This window comes from Primulina huaijiensis, chromosome 15, assembly GCF_012295235.1.
Source record: "Primulina huaijiensis isolate GDHJ02 chromosome 15, ASM1229523v2, whole genome shotgun sequence".
Lineage (NCBI taxonomy): Eukaryota > Viridiplantae > Streptophyta > Magnoliopsida > Lamiales > Gesneriaceae > Primulina > Primulina huaijiensis.
In genome coordinates this window covers 14,586,585-14,595,125 of record NC_133320.1, presented here as the reverse complement: position 1 = coordinate 14,595,125, position 8,541 = coordinate 14,586,585, and the positions used below count along the sequence as shown (strand labels likewise).

At 32.0% G+C, this 8,541-nt stretch overlaps 2 non-coding genes across 2 annotated transcripts; both read left to right on the top strand.

Moving 5' to 3' along the window:
- The first annotated feature begins 2,255 nt into the window (after window positions 1–2,255).
- Window positions 2,256–2,374, top strand: LOC140960590 (5S ribosomal RNA). Its single transcript, XR_012172194.1, has one exon. It is a non-coding gene; the product is annotated as a 5S ribosomal RNA (ribosomal RNA).
- Window positions 2,375–8,043: 5,669 nt separating this feature from the next.
- On the top strand, window positions 8,044–8,154 carry LOC140960623 (small nucleolar RNA R71). The gene has a single exon (XR_012172223.1). It is a non-coding gene; the product is annotated as a small nucleolar RNA R71 (small nucleolar RNA).
- Window positions 8,155–8,541: the final 387 nt, after the last annotated feature.

The following is an 8,541-nucleotide window of genomic DNA, read 5'->3' as shown; positions in this document are numbered from 1 at the left end:
CAAAACAACACAACAAAACATTTATACTCGAAAATAGAGTCCAATAAAACAAACATAATACCAATTGCACACAGAGCCAGCCAGGCTCGATCACACTAAATAATATCCAACGCTCAATAATACAACCGTACAAATACACGAGGCATCTCCTCGGCAAATGACTCAATATATATAGTATAAATTTCTGGGGACTCCCAACTGAAACCGACTCACTGGGCTCCACTGGCAGACGCTCTGCCAGCTGCATCAGAACCACCTGTATAAACTGCTATGGAATCACAAAACAAACCACAGCAGCCCCGAGGGACAGGGGTCAAACCCCAGTACGAAGATCAAATAAATGACAGCATAAATAAATGACATGTAATGAAATCAATACAATGCAATGCATGTAGGGTACCAATAATCTTAGGTATCAAACTAGATCCAAAGAAACAATAGTAACAATTGTGGCCACATGTGCCAGGGGTGTGACGTGTCAAATACGCCCTCGGCCCTGCACATTTGCGTCAGGGGTGTTAGTCTGCAGAACTGCTCTGCCCTTCCGCTAGTCATCAGAGGTGTGATGCTTAAACGCCCTCGGCTCTAATGTCTAAATAACTCATCCAAGAGTAACAGAAATCTCGGGAACAACGGAGTCCTGGCTCGATATGAATGCGTGCTCAACAATGCATATAAATCCATAGATTATTCTAATATATTTAAAAACTCACATTTATTTTAAAAATGAAGAATAATCATAAAATACACCCAAACAGCACAAAGAGCACATAAACACATAATTCTCATAAAATCACATCAATTTAATTACATGTCGTCATAGACGCTGTAAAGAATCGATCAATCCGTACCTTAACCTTCAAATTAAATTACCACAATAGTTTATGAACTCTTCGGTGCTTCCTGGCTACTAAAACCTGTGGCAAATAATTTATTTCTATCAAATAAATATTCAACTCTTAGCCAATAACAAGTTACTAATTCCAGCTTGTACCTAAGTTCGGTTTTAAGGTCATAACTCAACCAAAACTTAACCAAAACACAGTTATCATACATTGCTGGACTCCTAACTCAAAATCCCATATTTTTTTTAATTTGGCTTAAATCGGACTTTAAAATTAATCTTTAAATATAACATATTAATGCGTTTTAATCCCAAATTAAATCAAACCTTAGCATAAAATTCCCAAATTAAAAACTTAGACTTCTAATAATTATTTGAGCTTAAATATAATTTTCTATAATTTTATTAAGATTAAATCTAGGCGTTTCAATTAATTCTTTAATTAACGTTTCGTGCGACAACTAAATCCCAAATAAATCCAAACTCATTATTTTGATCCGAAGCTTACCAAACTCCTTAAAATATCCCAAAACATATTTAAAAGCATCCCTAGACATAAACTCAAGCTCATTTAACAACTTAACCGAATTGTTTTAAAATTTGGACCGGTGTCCCGGTTTTAACCCTAATCGACTCGAAACTTAACCGAATTTTCCCAAACTTTTTACCATACTTAGTACACCTTTTAAAAGCCCTAAAATGTCAAAAACCAGACCTCTAAACCTTCGAAAATTTGGACATCCAGCTGCTGTACTTTTCATGGCTCCCTATTTCCTCCAAACCCATGTGCATCACTTCCCACTTGCTCCCTAACTCCCAACCGGTTGGTCCAGCCCTGACTCGGCCCTACTTAGGACACTCTAAGGACCCTCTGGACTGAACCCACATCAGCTCCTTGCCCCATGCAGCTTACACAACAGAAACGAGCGCTAGAAACCGAAACCACTACACCCGAGCTCCCATCTTCAAGCGTGCGGTCTGCTAAGCCTAGGGGTTCCAGCACGCTTCGAGCCCTTCCAAGACTTGTCTCAGACCTACCAGGGTCTGGTCTAAGACTCAGCTAGGTCCCTGCGTGGCTAGCTAACCCTTTTACTCAACTTATCCCAAAACCGAGCCAAAACTTGACACCCCTCTCGATCTACACCAAGCTTCAACCCAACGTCGACTCCAGCTCTATATCCCTCGAACATGACATGTCTCAGCCCCTTAACAAGCGTAGCCAACAGCCCCTTGCACAACCACGTGAAGAAACATGATTAAAGAATAAAAATGGTGCATGTTTTTAAGCAAAACCAAACCCATCTCCATGTAACAAGCTGGATTGAGAATTCCACCCACAAATAAACACACATCAACAAATATACAGCGTAAATGATGCAGAAACGAAAGTACTTAGCGTGCTTGGGCGAGAGGGTGCGATTATACCAGCACTAATGCACCGGATCCCATCAGAACTCCGAAGTTAAGCGTGCTTGAGCGAGAGCAGTACTAGGATGGGTGACCTCCTGGGAAGTCCTCGTGTTGCACCCCTTTTAAATATTTTATTGTAAGGACCGACGACTCAGCTGAGGCCCATGCTAACAGAACTCCCCAGCCCAGGTGCTGGAGTCACTCCCTCCCCAAGAATCGAACCTATGACTCCCTGGCTTAAGTACATAGTTCCTTGATTTTTGGTAACCACTTGGGCTGCACCTGGAGTTAGGGAGTTCTTTGAGTATGGGCCTCGGTTGAGTCGTCGGGTCCTTACATCTGTAATTGTTAGATCACAACATATGAATTTATAAGCGTAACATGCCAAAAGTCAATATTTGAACAGGAAATTTTTATTATTAAAAGAAATAAAAATGACAAAATTAAAACACATATATACAGCATAGTTGTGATTGTGGCTCACATCTTCCTCTGATTTTACGTTCAGTAACGGCTTCAACGCCTTCTATGAGTCGAGAATATGCTTCCCATCCAATTTTCTTATAAATTGGCAAACAGGGTCTTTTAACGTCAGATTCCCAAGACGAAATAGTGTATATATATATATATATATATATATANATCTTCTCTATTCATTGATGTCATTCAAACATTTTTGCATTTCTCTTTACAAGTCCACCTTGTACATTTATGACATCCACCTATACGTTTAGCTCTTCGCTTTTTGGCATATGTGCTTTTACCAAATCCTGTCATATGTCTTATTATTAATTCACTTGCTTCCCCAACCAATCGGACTTTTGCTTCAATTATCAAACGGACATCATTCGGTATGCCATATAACATCATCAACCTTAGTCGCTCACATCTAGCTTTATAAATTTTTTTCAATGCATTATCAGGTAAACAAGCAAAATATTTACGAAGATTCAGAATACAAACATCCATATTATTATTTATATTTCAATTATTTTGGGGAAACTGAAGAGACCGACTTAAATAGTCACGGAGTACCGTTATCCGCCACTTCATCGGGAAATGAACTAGAATATGCAAAAACAAAATGAAAATATCAAACAACTATTGTGGATCATATAAAGGCATAAACTCATCATTAAGAATTTCATTTTCTATAAAAGGCTTAAGTCTTTGCTCATTAACTTTAAACAAATCATTATTTTTAAGATTTTCAATATCAACAGCACCATGAGGATAAACAAATTTAACTATAAATGGTCCTGACCATCTGGATCTTAGTTTTCCTGGAAATAAATACAAACGAGAATTATAAATTAAAACTTTTTGTCCAATTTCAAATGATTTTCTCATAATATTTTTATCATGAAAGGCTTTAGTTTTATCTTTATAAATCTTTGAATTTTCGTATGCATCATTTCTTAATTCTTCAAGTTCATTTAATTGCAATTTTCTTAATTAAAGATGCGCCGTCCAAATTAATATTAAATGCTTTAATTGCCCAATAAGCTTTATGTTCAAGTTCGACTGGTAAATGACAATGCTTACCAAAAACTAACCTATCTGGTGACATCCCTAATGATATTTTAAATGCAGTTCTATATGCCCATAATGTATCAGTTAATCTTAAAGACCAATCTTCTCGATTTGGATTAATTGTTTTTTCTAAAATTTGTTTTATTTCTCTATTTGCAAGTTCAACTTGACCATTACTTTGAGGATGATATGGAGGAGAAACTTTATGTGTAATGCCATATTTTCTTAACAAAGAAGAAAATGATTTATTCATAAAATGACTTCTCCCATCACTAATTATTGCTCTAGGTATTCCAAATCGACTAAAAATATTTTCTTTAAAAAATTTTATAATAACTTTATGATCATTAGTTCTATATTCAATTGCTTCAATCCATTTTGAAACATAATCAACAGCGACTAAAATGTACGTATATCCAAAAGATAATGAAAATGGACCCATAAAATCTATCCCCCAACTATCAAATAATTCAATAATTATGATTGGATTTAAAGGCATCATATTTCTTTTTGAAATTGATCCCATCTTCTGACAGTTTTCAGAAGATTTGCAAACTAAATGCGTATCTTTGAATAAAGACGGCCAATAAAATCCACATTATAAGATTTTTGTAGCTGTTTTATTGGATGAAAAATGACCTACACATGCTTCAGAATGACAAATTTTAATAACATTACTTACTTCATTGTCTGGTATGCATCGTCGAAAAATTTGGTCAGGACAATACTTAAATAAGTAAGGATCATCCCAATAAAAATTTTTAACTTCTATCAAGAATTTATTCTTATCCTGTGAATTCCAATGAGAAGGCATTTTATTTGTCACAAGAAAATTTACAATGTTAGCAAACCATGACATAATAGTAGCATAAAACAACTGATCCTCTGGAAAATTTTCATTTATTGGTATTTCATTATGAGATGATTCAGTCATTATTCTAAATAAATGATCAGCTACGACATTTTCTTTTCTTTTTTATCTTTAATTATAATATCAAATTCTTGTAACAATAAAATCCACCGTATTAATCTTGGTTTAGCATCTTGTTTATTTGATAAATATTTTATTGCAGAATGATCAGTGTAAACAATAGTAGTAGAACCAATTGAATAAGATCAAAACTTATCTAATGCAAATACTACTGAAAGTAATTCTTTTTCAGTAGTTGAATAATTTATTTGGGCACTATTTAAGGTTTTACTAACATAATAGATTGCATAAGGTTTTCCTTCTTCTCTTTGTCCTAACACAGCTCCTATAGCATAATCACTTGCATCACACATTAATTCAAATGGTAAAGACCAATCTGGAGGTTGTAAAATAAGTAATGTAATTAAAAGATTAATAATTTTTTAAAAGCATTTTCACATTTCTGAATCAATTCAAATTTTGTATCTTTTGTTAAAAGATTCGAAATTGGTTTCGATATTATTCTGAAATTTTTTATAAACCTTCTATAAAAACCTGCATGACCCAAGAATAATCGAACTTTTTTGACTGTTTTTGGTGATGTTAAATTAGCAATAACATCAACTTTGGCTTTATCAACTTCAATTCCGTTTTCAGATATCACATGTCCTAAAACAATCTCAAATTTAACCATATAATGACATTTTTCCCAATTTAAAACAAGATTTTTTTCTTTACATCTTTTTAATACTACTTTTAGGTTTTAAGACAATTTTCAAATGAGTTTCCAAAAACAGTTATATCATCCATAAAAACTTCTACAAATTCTTCAATCATATCACTGAAAATACTAAACATGCATATTTGAAAAGTAGCTGGAGCATTACATAAACCAAATAGCATTCTTTTAAATGAAAAAGTTCCGAAAGGACAAGTGAAAGTAGTTTTTTTTTGATCTTCTAATGATATAGATATTTGATAATACCCCGAATACCCATCAAGAAAACAGTAATAAGAATTTCCTGCTATTTTTTCTAGAATTTGATCTAAAAATGGTAGTGGAAAATGATCTTTTCTAATTGCATCATGTAATTGTCTATAATCAATACACATACGCCAACTATATGGAATCCTAGCTTTTAATAACTCTCCTTTCTCATTTTTTATAACAGTGATGCCTGATTTTTTAGGTACTACTTGTGTTGGACTTACCCATTTACTATCTGAGATTGGATAGATAATTCCAGCGTCTAATAGTTTTAATACTTCATTCTTAACAACTTCTTTCATTTGTGGATTTAACCTTCTTTGTGGTTGTTGATATGTTTTAGCATTTTCTTCCAAGTGAATTTTATGTGTACAAATTAAAGGATTCATACCTTTTATATCTTTCAAAGTCCATCCAATTGCATTTTTATATTTTTTAAGTAATTTAATTAAATCTTCTTTTTGATTTTGTAAAAGAGTGGAAGAAATTACAACAGGAAATGTTTTATTTTCACCAAGAAATACATATTTCAATTCTAATGGTAAAACTTTTAATTCAAGTTTTGTATTAACATCTTCTTTAAAATTATTTTTAGACTCAAAACTTTCTATTGAAAAAACTTTATATTGTTGATTTAAGTTTTCTTCTTGTATATTTTCTTCCACAATTGTTTCAATTTCATTATTATCTTCATTTTCATTAATACTTGATTGTTTACATAAATTGAACACATTAAGTTCTAGAGTCATATTTCCAAAATACAATTTCATTATTCCATTTCGATAATTAATTAAAGCATTTGAAGTTGCTAGAAATGGTCGTCCCAATATTACTGGAATTTCATTATGTACTTTTATTGGTTGTGTATCAAAAACAATAAAATCTACAGGATATATTAATTTATCACCTTGAACCAACACATCTTCTACGATACCTCTAGGTATTTTGATTGACCTATCCGCCAGTAAGAGAGTAACAGAAGTGGGTTTTAATTCTCTAAAATTAAGTTTTTCATAAACTGAATAAGGAAGTAAATTCACACTTGCTCCAAAATCTAACAAAGCTTTTTTAATTTTATTTTCTCCAATAATATATGAAATTTTTGGACAACCACGATCTTTATATTTTAAACTAGAATTATTTTGAAGAATAAAACTTACTTGTTCAGCCAAGAATGCTTTCTTCTTCACATGCAATTTTCTCTTCACAGTGCATAAGTCTTTTAAAAATTTTGCATATGAAGGTACTTGTTTAATAGCATCTAATAATGGAATATTTATCTTTACTTGTTTAAAAAATTCATAGATATCAGAATCATTTTTTTGTTTTTTATGATTTGTTAATGCATGAGGAAATGGTGGAGGTTTATTTGACTCATTTACTATTTCAGATGATTTACCATTCACCATATTATTCTTAGAATTTAAGGTATCATCATTCTCAAAAGTATCAGGATTATCATCCTTACTCTTTGATTTTAAATGATCCTTGTTTTCATTACTATATGAATCATTAACTATTTTACCACTTCTAAGGGTAATAACAGATTTTATTTGATCAATTTTTTCATTTTTTAATTCTTGATTTTGATTTTTAGGATTAGGTTGAGGTTGAGATGGAAATTTTCCTTTTTCATGAATATTAAGTGCAGATGCAAATTTTGCAAGAGTTTCTTTCAAATCAGTCATAGATTGACTGTTTTGAATATTGATAGATTCTTGCTTTTGGATAAATGCATGAATTACATCTTCAAAGTTTTTTCTTGGAGGTGTAACATAAGGAATATAACCTTGATGATTTTGGTTATTTTGAAAATATTGTTGTGAGGGTTGTGCATTATTATCATTCCTCCAACTAAAATTAGGATGATTTTTCCATCCAGGATTATATGATGTTGAAAAAGGATCTAGTATTGGTTTTTTATAATTGTTAACATAATTTGCTTGTTCATGGAGACATTCTTTAAATGAAGGTAATGTTGGACAATCTTTTGTAGCATGATCATGTGTATCACATATATGACAAACAATTTCTTGAATACTTTTTAATTGACCACTCTTTTTCATTTCTAATGACTCAATTTTTCTTGCTAAAGATGCAAGTTTAGCTTGAATATCTATATCATCTTTAAGATTATAGATACCACCCCCATTTGTTGAATTATTGATTTTAGTTGTTGGTGGTTCTATTGTGCCTATATTATCCCAATTTTGAGCATTTTCTGCTAATGAATCCAAATACTCCATAGCTTCATTTGGGTTTTTATCTTCAAAAGTTCCATTACACATGAATTCTATCATTTGCCTATCTTTAGGTATTAGACCTTCATAAAAGTGAGAAACTATTCTCCATGTTTCAAAACCATGATGTGGGCATGTATTAAGTAATTCTTTATATCTATCCCAACATTGATAAAATGTTTCTCCTTGTTTTTGAGAAAAAGTAGTAATTTGTCTTTTAAAAGAGTTTGTTCTATGGGAAGGAAAAAACTTTTTGAGAAATTGTTGTTGCATTTCTTCCCATGATCTTATTGAACTTGATCTCAAATTTTGTAGCCATGTTTTAGCTTTATCTTTTAAAGAAAAAGGGAAAAGCTTTAATCGAACTATATCCATGCTACAATTTTGATCATTATAAGTGTTACAAACTTCCTCAAATTCTCTTAGATGTAAATATGGATTTTCAGAATCTAAGCCATGAAAATTTGGTAAAAGTTGAATAATTTGAGGTTTAAAGTTGAAATTAGATGCATCAGGAGGAAAAACTAAACAAGATGGGGCACTAGTTCTAATAGGGTTCATATGGTGCCTAAGTGTTCTTAATTGATCATGTTCTTGATTATTATTATTATTATTA